This window comes from Oryctolagus cuniculus, chromosome 14, assembly GCF_964237555.1.
Source record: "Oryctolagus cuniculus chromosome 14, mOryCun1.1, whole genome shotgun sequence".
NCBI lineage: Eukaryota > Metazoa > Chordata > Mammalia > Lagomorpha > Leporidae > Oryctolagus > Oryctolagus cuniculus.
Genome location: NC_091445.1, coordinates 23483338 through 23496749, shown reverse-complemented (window position 1 = coordinate 23496749; position 13412 = coordinate 23483338). Strand labels below are relative to the sequence as shown.

Here is a 13412-nt window from a genome sequence, read left to right as displayed (position 1 = left end):
ATTTCTTTCATCTGGGATTTGAACTGAAAATGGACTTACCTTCCTATCTAGCATCTTAAAATTTCCTGTAAATATTTCCTTGCAACATCAGCGGGAGGCAATTTTGTATACAATTACTTTGTCTCATTGCTCACAGAATAGATCAGAAGACAGAGATTTGCAACCAAGAAGTATTTGGGGTCATGTCTCAGACTCTGTTGTCTGTGAAGGAATATAGGAATCAGAACAGGGAAGAGAGAAGGAAGGGATTGAGTACAGTAGGAAAAGCTTGAGCCAACTCCATAGGGCATCTGAAATGGCGGTGGCCCTTCAGAGAAGTTCTCAGTCAAGTCCAGGGGCTAAGCATCTCCAGCCCCAAATTAACAAACACTAGATCCTGTTCTGTCCAGGGAGGTGTCATCACTTATTTAGTGCTCAAACCTCCTTCATTCAGAGGCACTTTTGGTAGATTGACTCAATTGCAGGCATCACCTCTCAATACTCTTTGGTTCCTGATGAACTGAATGTCTCCACCAGAGATTTCATTCTCATCAATGGGATTGACAAGAGAAGATAAGGTATGAAGAAAATAGAGCCACAAGAAAGAGTTCCTTTCCCAGAGGTAAAGGAGCGAGCATAAATGGAGCAGATGGATCTAAGAAATATAATTTCGATTTATTTAAGTTCTGATCTTAAAAGAAAACAAAGTACTTTTTATTTGTTAAAAGAAGTATTTATTGTATATATTAATTAATCATACTTATTAGTCGTTAGTGATACATGATTTTTGCAGTAATCATTTTCTTAAAAGGGTCATACGTACTCATTGTGAAAAAATTTGAAAATATTTTTAAAAGCATAAGAAGGAAAGTAAGAACGCATAACCCTTCCACACAGATGTTGCTTGTCATAGTTTTTTTTTTTTTTTTTTTTTTTTACTAATAGTTGTTTCAAGCTGCTAGCATGCTCTTTCATTTTCTTTTTTCTTTTTTTTTTTTTTTTTTGACAGGCAGAGTGGACAGTGAGAGAGAGAGACAGAGAGAAAGGTCTTCCTTTTTGCCGTTGGTTCACCCTCCAATGGCCACCGCGGCCGGCGCGCTGCGGCCGGCGCACTGTGCTGATCCGATGGCAGGAGCCAGGAGCCAGGTGCTTTTCCTGGTCTCCCATGGGGTGCAGGGCCCAAGCACCTGGGCCATCCTCCACTGCACTCCCTGGCCACAGCAGAGGGCTGGCCTGGAAGAGGGGCAAGCGGGACAGAATCCGGCGCCCCGACCGGGACTAGAACCCGGTGTGCTGGCGCCGCTAGGCGGAGGATTAGCCTAGTGAGCCGCGGCGCCGGCTCTTTCATTTTCTACACACAGTATATATGTACATGTATAACACATTTCTTTCACTCACACTATTTTTATCAATAAGTTACATATCATTTCATAATAAATACATTTCATTGAATATATTATGGACATATTAATAATTTCAAATATTTAGAGAATAATATTTAGTTACAGAATATTCTATGAAACAAATACAATATAATATCTATAGTTTACAAAGGTGCTATAATTTATTACATTGATGAAGCACTGCTTTTGATGTAGACAAAACACCCAAAATTTTTATTTTTGTTAAGCATTGAGCAGGTTTTCCTAAATCCTAGTTACTGAAAAATATACAACAACATATTTTATATGACATGTTTATAATTCTTCAATATGTTCCACAGTATGTAAAAAGGCTTTGAGACAGAATGGAACTTAGAAGGTAATTAACATGTTAAAATATTGAACTCATCAAATATGATTATTCATCTTGTTTATATTTTATTAATCCAATTTTACAATATTAAGGAAATTCAGCAATAACTCTCAGCTGCCCAAATATAGAGTATCCACTATTTTACCTTAATTCACATAGCTGAAGATTAGTAGGCATAAAGTTTCTTTTGCCTTACTTTAATGTTTCCTTTACTAAAAAATTCATATCACATCTGTCATTCTCTTTTCTCTCCCTCTGTCTCTCTCTGTTTCTGCCTTTCAAGTAAGCAAAATGGATAAATAAAAATCGAAAGAAGTGAATATCTAACTCATGCAATCCAGTGAACATTAAAATACAAGTTCAATAGAATTAATAATGCTATCAAATTAAACTATATATTATTGCTATAAGCGTGTTAATAATATTCAGCCAAATAATACTAATTTTCCTTCCAGCATACCCTAAGATCACAGGAAGAATTCTAAAAGAAATATTCTATTAAACTAATTATATATCAAACCTGCACTTGGTTCCGTGAATATCATGGTAAACAAGATAGGCAAACGCTCTGTCCTCATCAAATTTGCAAATAAACTAAGTGCAATTCAATATTAGAAATCCCTATAGAATTATACTGTTCAATATCATAACCTCAAGTCATGTCTGCATATTGAGCACTCGAAATGTTTGAGACCAAATGGAGATATACTTTCATTATCTGTAAAATGAACACTGAATGTAGAAGACCTTGTATAAAAAGGTTAATTTATTATTAATAATTTTTCATTTACATTTTAACTGATTAATTGTGAATTAAATAAACTGCATTATTACTTTTTTAAAGACGTATTTACTTATTGAAAGCCAGAGTTACAGAGAAAGAAGGAGAGACAGAGAGAGAACGTCCATCTTCTGGCTCACTCCCCAGATGGCTGCAGTAGCTCAGGGCTGGGCCAGGTCCAAGTTAAGAACCAAGAGCTTCATCTAGATCTCCCATGTGAGTAGCAGGGGCCTATGCATTTGGGCCATCTTCCACTGCTCTTCTCAAGCTATTGACAGAGAACTGGATCAAAAGTTGAGCAGCCAAGGTATGAACAGGAGTACACATGGGATGCCAGCATTGCAAGCAGCGGCTTTACTGGGTACGCCGCAGCACCGGCACCCAGCATTACAATATATCTTTCTTTCATCCTATTTGTTAAGCACAAAAATTACATGTATGCTTTTTGTATTAGGTTCATATTATATTTCTATTGAAGGGCATCGCTATAGACTATTGGTATTTCTATCACAAATCATGACAATAAAATGATACATTTGTAATGTGTACCTGATATGTTTGTATCATGTTCTATGGAGATGACAAAAGAAACCAAGAGGAATGGCAAGCAAAAGTAATATAAATTGAGGGGAAAAAAAGTGAAATTAACATAAAGCTAAGTACCACCATCATGTAACAATATTTCCTACGACTCTATTTCTAGCAATTCGTGTGACTTTGTTGATAAGCTGTGGCCAGCTTTTAGAAGACAAGAAGTAAAAGGTGACCTTGGTCATGCCAAGGAGAAACTTGAAATTCACCCTCCTGAATGAAAAATTCAGATTTTTTTTCAATAGAAGTTGGTCTGAATAGAAATTTCTGCCCACTGTCAAGACTGAGCTGGAAAACCTGATTTAGAAACTTAGCATTCTCAAGGTTCTGCATGTCAGTGCAGCAAAGGAGTGAAATGACAAAGCGTGGAAATGCATTGTTCTCTCAAGCTAAGATCACACACAGAATTTTCAACCAATCTAAATAAAGGATCAGCCTTTTTTTCTTTTATATTAAAAATTTATGTATTTGAAAGGCATGGTTACAGAGAGGGAGAGGGAGAGAAAAAGAGAGAGAGAGAGAGAGAGAGAGAGAGAGAGAGAGAAGAGATATCCTCCACCCACTGGTTCACTCCCCAGATGGCCACACAGCTTGGGTCAGTATTTGACGGAAAGGAAGGGGACAGTGAGGGGGACAGAGACAAGTAAAAGGACACAGAGGTAGGAGCAAAAGGAAGAGATGGGCAGACCAGGTTAGGGAATAATGAGTAGGACAATTGAACCCAGTTGACTGAGTGCCTTGAACATGCGGCTTCGTTTAAATTTTGTCTGACAAGAAGATTTTAAAGCTGTAAGATATTTAGAAAGACAGTGACATTATAGTTAGCGGCGGCAGGAGGTGTCCTGCTGGGGAACTTCCTGGTTCGAGGCTCGGTTTTGCCAGAAAGAGAAACAATGGGGATGGAGAGCACTGCGGTACCACCGCCGGCACCATTACACTGGGCCAGCGTGGTCTCCCAGGACAGCCCCACCACCACCGCCTGCTGCCCACTGCTCCCATTGACGAGAGGACCATCTGGAAAACATGTATTCCTCTGAGAAACCCTGTGCAGGAGGCTGTAGCACTCCCCAGTTGGCCTCAATGGCTGGATCTGGACCAGGCCAAAGGAACAGGCTTCTTCTGGATCTCCCACATAGGTGTAAGGGACCAAGCACTTGGGCCACTTTCTGTGGCTTTCCCAGACCCAATGACAGGGAGCTGGGTTGGAAGTAGAGCAGCCAGGATTTGAATCAGCACCCATATTGGGTGCCAATATGGTAGGCAGCAGCTTAACCTGCTATGCCGTAAAGCTGGCCACAAATAATTTAAATTTATACACAGACACTTGGAATTGATATAACAAAAAATATAAAAATCAAGAATTCCTAGACTTCTTGGAACTAGATTTTTCTCACTTATTCCTCTCAACTACTAAACCAAAACAAAACTCTATATGAAAAAGAAAAGCATCTATTCTGATAGAAAACAAAGTAAAAATTTCAATATATTTCAAATAGAAAACTACTAGAGTTTGAAAAGAAACTAAATTTACCTTAAATGGACAAACATTAGAAAGCATGTAAGTATTGAAACTTCAATATATCAGTTAAGGCTATTAAGTAATAATGAAACTAACACAAAAATTATTTCATTTTTGCAAGAGGCATACATATAACTTTTTGGAAAAACTATCAAGCCTGACAAGATGAATTGTAGTATTACATGTAATTCTATATAAAAATAATTTTAATAGATTATAGTAATAAATATGGAAAATCCAAATCACAAGTTTAGTAGGGAAGTAGAGAATATATATTTGACAGGTTTCTACGGCAAAATTCTCAATCTTGCTATAAAAGTTCCTGTGCCAAAACAAATTTCAAATCCTTAACATTATAGATATGTTTTCTTTAGTTTCTGTTCTTGGATCACTGAAAAATTGCACGAACTTCACATATGAATTAATTTTAGATGCATGTATCCTTTACTAAGCATTAAATATTTCATGTGATTAAAAATCAGCATGAAAACATTTACTTCTGCAGTCCTTGGGAAATATTTGATATTTGGTTAGATTTCAGGAATCCTGACAGCACTGTGAATTCACAAAGCCCTCCAGGGAAAAATCCAATACAGTGTACATGGAAAGCTCATTGGAAAGAACAGTTATTTTAAGTTGGATCATGGTAAACAAGAAATAATCATAGGAAAAAATGACCAGTGTGACTCGATATACTTTATAGCTGCTGTATGTCAAAAGTGTTAACCAAAATTAAGATAATTATAAACCAGCACTAAATTATTATTAGCAACTATTTCAGAGCATATCTTGATAGAAGAACCCATGTGAATCCACAGAATAATCAATAAAACCTCAATTATTAAATGACACCAAAAAAGATAAATAATTACATGTATTCATTTCAGGCATTTTTTACTACTCTAAAGAATGCAGAATAAGTTCACAAAATGCCATCTTTGCTATCAATTTCCAATTTTTAAATTATAATGATAATAGAACTAATATTTGCTGTGGTAAGATAAAATGGATAATTTTCTACATTATTAGTGGCAGTAAAGTAGAAATGTGGCAAAATTTTATTATAAAATTTCTGCTCTCTCACCTACCAAATTCACTTCTAAAGCTAGTTGAAATATATAATTTACATTTGTGAAATACATAAAATATTCACAATGCATTGTTGCACTTGTACATTTGACATATCACGATAATCATTACTATAGTGCTATTGTTTTTTCAATGACTAAATTATTTTATTTATTTTGTATTCTAATAAATCCAAGCAGTAGAATGTCAGTGTGGATATATGATCATATACCTTTCATACATTTTATATGCATGTATATGCATTTCTTTTTTTTTAAACTTTTATTTAATGAATATAAATTTCCAAAGTACAGCTTATGGATTACAATGGCTTCCCCCACATACCATCCCTCCCACCCGCAACCATCCCCTTTCCCACTCCCACTCCCCTTCCATTCACATCAAGATTCATTTTTGATTCTCTTAATATACAGAAGATCAGTTTAGTATACATTAAGTAAAGATTTCAACAGTTTGCTCCCACACAGAAACATAAAGTGAAAAATAATAGATGATTTTTTTAAATGATGATGAAATCAGATCAGACCTATTGTCATGTTTAATCCCAGTGAGAGTCAAGTTGGGAATTGATAATTTCTTTTTTTTTTTTTTACAGAAGATCAGTTTAGTATACATTAAGTAAAGATTTCAACAGTTTGCACCCCCATAGAAACACAAAGTGAAATATACTGTTTGAGTACTCATTATAGCATTAAATCTCAATGTACAGCACACTAAGGACAAAGATCCTACATGAGGAGTAAGTGCACAGTGACTCCTGTTGTTGACTTAACCAATAGACACTCTTGTTTTTGGCATCAGTAATCACCCTAGGCTCTTGTCATGAGCTGCAAAGGCTATGGAAGCCCCCTGAGTTCACTGACTCTGATAATATTTAGACAAGGCCATGGTCAAAGTAGAAGCTCTCTCCTCCCTTCAGAGAAAGGTACCTCCTTCTTTGATGACCCGTTCTTTCCACTGGGATCTCACTCGCGGAGATCTTTCATTTAGGTTTTTTTTTTTTCCAGAGTGCCTTGGCTTTCCATGCCTGAAATACTCTCATGGGCTTTTCAGCCAGATCCGCATGCTGTAAGGGCTGATTATGAGGCCAGAGTGCTGTTTAGGACATTTGCCATTCTATGGGTCTGCTGTGTATCTCACTTCCCATGTTGGATCATTCTCTCCCTTTTTTATTCTATCAGCTAGTATTTGCAGACACTATTCTTGTTTATGTGATCCCTTTGGTTCTTAGTCCTATCATTATGATCAATTGTGAACAGAAATTGATCACTGGGACTAGTGAGATGGCATTGGTACATCCCTAACAGGGATCACTTTTCAGTTAAAATTTAATCACCTAAGAATAATTGTGTGTTAATTACAGAGTTCAACCAATGGTACTAGAACAAAAAAAAAAAATACTAAAATGGATAAAGTATTTCATTTGCAACAAGATGGAGGAATTTGGAAAACATCATGCTGAGTGAATTAAGCCAGTCCCAAAGGGACAAATATCATATGTTCTCCTTGATCGGCGACAACTAACTGAGCACCAAAGGGGAAACTTGTTGAAGTGAAATGGACACTATGAGAAACAATGCATTTCTATTTTGTATATACATATATGTGTATCAAGAATTCACCATGGATATGCATATATTCACATAATTTTATGCTTTTCTGTGTGCATTTAATGAATTTCTTTTAATTGAACATTGTTTGTAATTTTTGCAGCACTTTAATTTTGCATGAAATATAAGCAGATGTGAAATGACATTAAAATTACATTTTCTATACTATTATTCTATATTTGTCAGTACAACCTCACTATCTTTATAATATTCACATTACAGGCCAGCGCCACGGCTCACTAGGCTAATCCTCCACCTTACGGCACCGGCACACCGGGTTCTAGTCCTGGTCGGGGCGCCGGATTCTGTCCCGGTTGCCCCTCTTCCAGGCCAGCTCTCTGCTGTGGCCAGGGAGTGCAGTGAAGGATGGCCCAAGTGCTTGGGCCCTGCACCCCATGGGAGACCAGGATAAGTACCTGGCTCCTGCCATCAGATCAGCGTGATGCGCCGGCCACAGCACGCAGGCCAAGGCGGCCATTGGAGGGTGAACCAACGGCAAAAGGAAGACCTTTCTCTCTGTCTCTCTCTCTCACTGTCCACTCTGCCTGTCAAAAAAAAAAAAAAATTCACATTACAAATCTCTCCTCACACTCACACGATCTGGTAATTATGTGTACATACACATAATTTTATAATAAGTTATTCTGAAAATATGAGATCAGGGTGGGTGTTTGACCTAGCAGTTAACCACCAATTGGACACCTGCATCCCACATTGGAATGACTGGTTCAAGTTCCAAATCTGCTTCTGATCCAGCTTCCTGCTGATGATGTGGGGAAGTAGCAGATAACGTCCAAGGTACTTCGGTATCTTCTACCTACATCCTCTTCCACCCAAGCTCCTGGCTTCAGCCTGGTCCAGTCCTGGCTGCTGCTGTCATTTGTGTAAAGAACTAGCTGTTGGAAAATTTCTCTCTCTCTCTCTCTCTCTCTCTCTCTTCCCTTCAAGTAGATGAAAATAAATATTAAAACTAAATTACTGTTTTACAACAAGGATATTTCATAACTGTTCAATATTTTCATATTTTTAATAATGTGAACAATTCTTCGATAGCCATCCTTTATGTATAGATTTACTTATTGTGTTTTCCTTCAGTAGAACATACTCTCCAAAAATGAATTACTTGGTATAAAGTATACACATCTTTCAAATAAGAGTTTCTGTCATATTCTTCTTCCCCTTACATTACCTTTCTATACCACATTACATGTGTTTTGTTGTAATTGATATGATCCCACAAACCAATAAGGCTTCTTCATTTTCTTTTGAAGTCTTGGTGCTTTTATTTGTTTTATTATTAAGTTTCTCTTGTTATGTCTTCCATTTCACTGATTAGTTTTTCAAGTCTAACCTACCAATCTAGAATTTCCAACTTCTGTTATTGTACTCATATCTCTAGCATTTCCCTTTGGTACTTTGTTTTATATTCTTATTACTCTCTTCTTTACAGTCATGTTTTCTTTAAATCCCTAAACATGCCACGCATGCTAATTATAACTATTTTGATACATATTTTCTATTTCTTTCATCATTGTTGTCATTTCCTGGTCAGTTTTCCAGGATATAGAGAAATTCTCCTGCTTACTATTATATGTGGTAGATTTGGATGACAATATGTGAATTTTTAATATTTGATTATTAGGTTTTGTTGTCTTTTTTAATTTATTTGAGAGGTAGAGTTATAGACACAGAGAGAGAGACAGAGAGAAAGGTCTTCCTTCCATTGGTTCACCCCCAAATGGTCGCCAGGGCCGATGCTGCACCGATCTGAAGCCAGGAGCCAGATGCTTTTTCCTGGTCTCTCATGCGGGTGCAGGGGCCCAAGGAGTTGGGCCATCCTCCACCGCCCTCCAGCGCCACAGCAGAGAGCTGGACTGAAAGAGGAGCAACTGTGACTAGAACCCAGCGCCCATATGGAATGCTGGTGCCACAGGTGGGGGATTAACCAAGTGAGCCACAGCACCAACCCATTTTGTCTTACTTTTAATAGTGTTTAATGTTGCTCTTACAGACTGTGGAATTGCACGTATGTCTTCTTCTTTTCTTTTCTTTCTTTTTTTTTTTTTTTTCAAGGGAAAGAGTTTATTGAGGAAAACCCGACAGACTGGAGGGAAGGGGGGAAGAAGGAAGAGGGAGAAGGCGAGCATAAGAAAGAGATCCAGAGACAGAAAGAGAAAGACAGAGATCAGGAGACAGAGAGAAAGCCACTTCTGTCTTCTGATCAGGGCAAATACAGGAAAGAAATCAGCAAACATTTCTGATAAAAGGTAAGATGGATATACCTTTTAGTCTTAGTAGATGATTTGGATTCTAATGAACTCTCATGTCCTAACACAGACATCTCCGTGGATAATATGTAAATTACTTAAGGAACCATTTGGCAAAGTAATATGATTCACTGAGTGGTGGCAGGTTAGATTAGGTCCTTAATGTGCTGACTACCGGTCTACAATAATCTACTCTGTGGCGCAGTTCAGACTGATGACTAAAGCAGGAACTTTCTTTCCTCTCTGCTAACTGCCTGCACATCCGGTGAATGTGCTGCACGTAGTCTTATGGGGTTTGGAAGAGTGGACAGTTCTGTGTGAAGCATAGGAATTGGCTTGTGTACCTGGAAATCATTTTTCTCTTCTGAAATCTTAGTTCACCTAGTTTCACAAAGTTTCACCTTCGCATGCTGTTGGTATTGAACCAAAGATTCCATGGGATCCTGAAGCAGATTTCTGGAGTTCTTTTTCTGCGTAACTTCCTCCTCACTATTCACCTGCCCCTACATATTATAGCTACCTCCATTTTTTCGGACTCCAAACTCTATCTCCTCCAGATAAAAAGTTACCACAGCTCTTTGGGGTTGCTTTCCTTGCTCCAGGATTTACAAAATATTCACACACAGACAAACAGCGTTTTTGTGGGCAGTTATCTCTTTTGCCTTTTTATTTCATGGTCCTATGCTGGTCTTTGTTTAGTTCCAGAAAACACATTATGAGCCGGCGCCGTGGCCCAATAGGCTAATCCTCCGCCTGTGGCCCTGGCACACCAGGTTCTAGTCCCGGTCGGGGCGTCGGATTCTGTCCAGGTTGCCCCTCTTCCAGGCCAGCTCTCTGCTGTGGCCCGGGACTGCAATGGAGGATGGCCCAAGTGCTTGGGCTCTGCACCCCATGGGAGACCAGGAGAGGCACTTGGCTCCTGGTTCCACTGGAGGGTGAACCAACGGCAAAGGAAGACCTTTCTCTCTGTCTCTCTCTCTCTCACTGTCCACTCTGCCTGGAAAAAAAAAAAAAAAAAAAAAAAAAAAAAAAAAACCCGCAACACATTATGTCGAGAAGCAGGAGCCGCTGGGCAGCGACTCCGAAGGTGTTAACTGTCTGGCCTAAGGTGAAGCCATCATGGCCCAGCAGGACCGGATTCAGCAAGATTGCCGTGCACAACCCCCTGGTGTCCAAATGGCTGGAGCTCTCGGTCTTAAACAAGGGGTACGCTGAGGACGACCACATCTACCAACAGAAGATCAAGGACCTCCACAGAAGGACTCCTACATCCGGAATACCAGGCCCGATGGAACTGCTTCCATCACGCATTCGGGTTTTCCCACTTGGAGGCACTGCTGGACGACAACACAAAATTGCAGCGGTTCAAAGCCAAGAGCAAAGAGGACCTGGTGTCCCAGGGCTTCACCGGGTTCACAATCGAGGACTTCCACAACACGTTCATGGACCTGATCGAGCAGGCGGAGAAGCAGACCTCCGTCGCTGACCTGCTGGCCTCCTTCAACGACCAGAGCACCTCGGACTACCTCGTGGGCTACCTGCATCGCAAGAGCAAGTTCTTGGAGGGCGGGCGGACCCTCAAGGAGTTCTGCCAGCAGGAGGTGAAGGGACAACATCCACATCATCGCACTAGCCCAGGCCCTCAGCGTCTCCATCCAGGTGGAGTACCTGGACCGCGGCGAGGGCGGCACCACCAACCCGCACATCTTCCCCGAAGGCTCCGAGCCCAAGGTCTGCATGCTCTACCGCCCGGACACTACGACATCCTCTACAGATAGGGGCCGCCTCCGCTCTGCCCGGCGCTAGATGTGTACAGAGGCGGTGGGTTTTGTTTGTTTGCTTGTTTTTTTTTTTTTTTTTTTTTTTGAGGTTGTAAATGGTCATACTTCACCCTCCCGTCCCCCCGCCCCCACGTCCTGTCTCACACATTCCACGTTTTATTAAAGGAGATGCTGGTGGTGAAAAAAACAAACAAACAAACAAACAAACAAAAAAAAACACATTATGTCTAATGTCCTGATTATTTATGGAATAAAATAAAACCTTATGTGAAAGCAGAAATCCTCTATATAATTTTCAAGAGGAATTTTGTATTAAGAAATATTATCTATGCACATTTTTTTCTGAGAAAAATTCTGGACAATTATGAAAAATACAGAATAGAAATATTAGTGTTCTTCCATGCAATATACGAGATGTCAACGCTTGCACGTGCTTTCTCTGTTTCAGAATGTCAGAATCCTACTTTGGAACTTTACCTTGGGAAAAATTACTGTGGCCAAAATTTCTCTATGTGTAAAGTTTGTATGTTACTTGTCAGATAATTAAATCACAATTATGTAAATTTAAAAGTTCAAAGTCTTGTAGTATGCTATGACTTGTTTATTCATCTAGAAAGCTGTGAAGCAAAAGAATTTGAGAAGAAAATGATTTTATCAGTGACTTCAGAAGATTTTCCCTTACATAGCCATTCTATATCTACATACTACCATCTTTCCCAGACCAGATGATATTAATATTTTTAAACAATTTTATTTCCCTTTTTCATTCTATTTTCTGGTGTTATATTCTGGTATTTCAAATATGAAAGAAAATTCTTGCATTGACATTTTCTTGAGAAATAGTTGATGTGTGACATAAAACTGTCTGGCAATGAAATAAGAATAATTTCTCCATTACACGTGCTCTGGTATCTAAGCCAAAAGTGTTTAAGGACCCAGGATATAACTGCAGAGGGAAGTGAGTCATTTGGTCTTTCCTAGATTTCTGAAGCACACATGTATCTAATATGAATATTTAAGTTTTATATAATTAATATGTTAGGGTTTTCCAGAGAAAGAGAATTAATAGGAGTTTTATATATATATATATAGATAGATAGATAGATAGATTTAAAAGCAGTCTAGTAGTGAATTCTCTTTTGCATATGGAGACTAGACTCTGTTCCATTTGCACAGTCAACTGTTTGGATGAGGTGCATCCACATTACGGAAAAAAATTTGCTTTACCCACATTCACCAATTTTGATGTCAATGTCATCCAAAAATCACCCTCCAAATTAATATTATAGTATCACAATAGTTTTTATGTTAATGTCTCAGGAATTATCAATATGCCCTCAAGAAAACAAAGTGAAAATAATAAACTGATATTAAATAATAATAAAATCTCAATTTTTTCAGACATAATGTAGAAGTGGTGTTGTGAGGATGGGGAAGGAAGAGATTGTAGGAAATGATGAATTAGGCTGGGAAACACTCAGGAGGTTGAGATAATGGAAAACAGTGGTTTTTTTTTTTTTTTTTTTTTTTTTTTGTCTTGCATTATTAAATCTCTAGAGTGTCTGTTGTTGTCCTAAAGGTCTTACATAAGAATAGCTGTGAAGAGTCATGAAAACTAATGACTTCAGATCCTTCAAGGAAAATATGTGAAAGCCTTACAATTCATCTGACAATTAATTAACAGTTTTAATCACACAAGGAAAAGAAGCTTTTTTAATAGTAGCATTCATGAAAACATTTCTAAAGAAAAGAATCAGCATTATATGCAACAATAATGAAACTAACTTTATTACAGGAGTATCTGTTATGCTGTTTCACTTACAAAAATTCATTCTTTTTTATTAACTTACTTATTTTTCTGAAACTCTCTTATAAGTCTTTTTTTATTTTTATTTTTTGCCAGGCAGAGTTAGACAGTGAGAGAGAGAGAGACAGAGAGTTATAGACAGTGAGAAAGGTCTTCCTTCTGATGGCTGCCATGGCCAGCACTGTGCCGATCCAAAGCCAGGACCCGGGTACTTCCTCCCGGTCTCCCATGTG

At 38.4% G+C, this 13412-nt stretch overlaps 1 pseudogene; it reads left to right on the top strand.

The window, feature by feature from the left end:
• The window catches only part of LOC100356453 (ubiquitin thioesterase OTUB1 pseudogene), a 43302-nt pseudogene extending 31933 nt beyond the window's left edge, over window positions 1-11369 (top strand).
• The last annotated feature ends 2043 nt before the right edge of the window (window positions 11370-13412 follow it).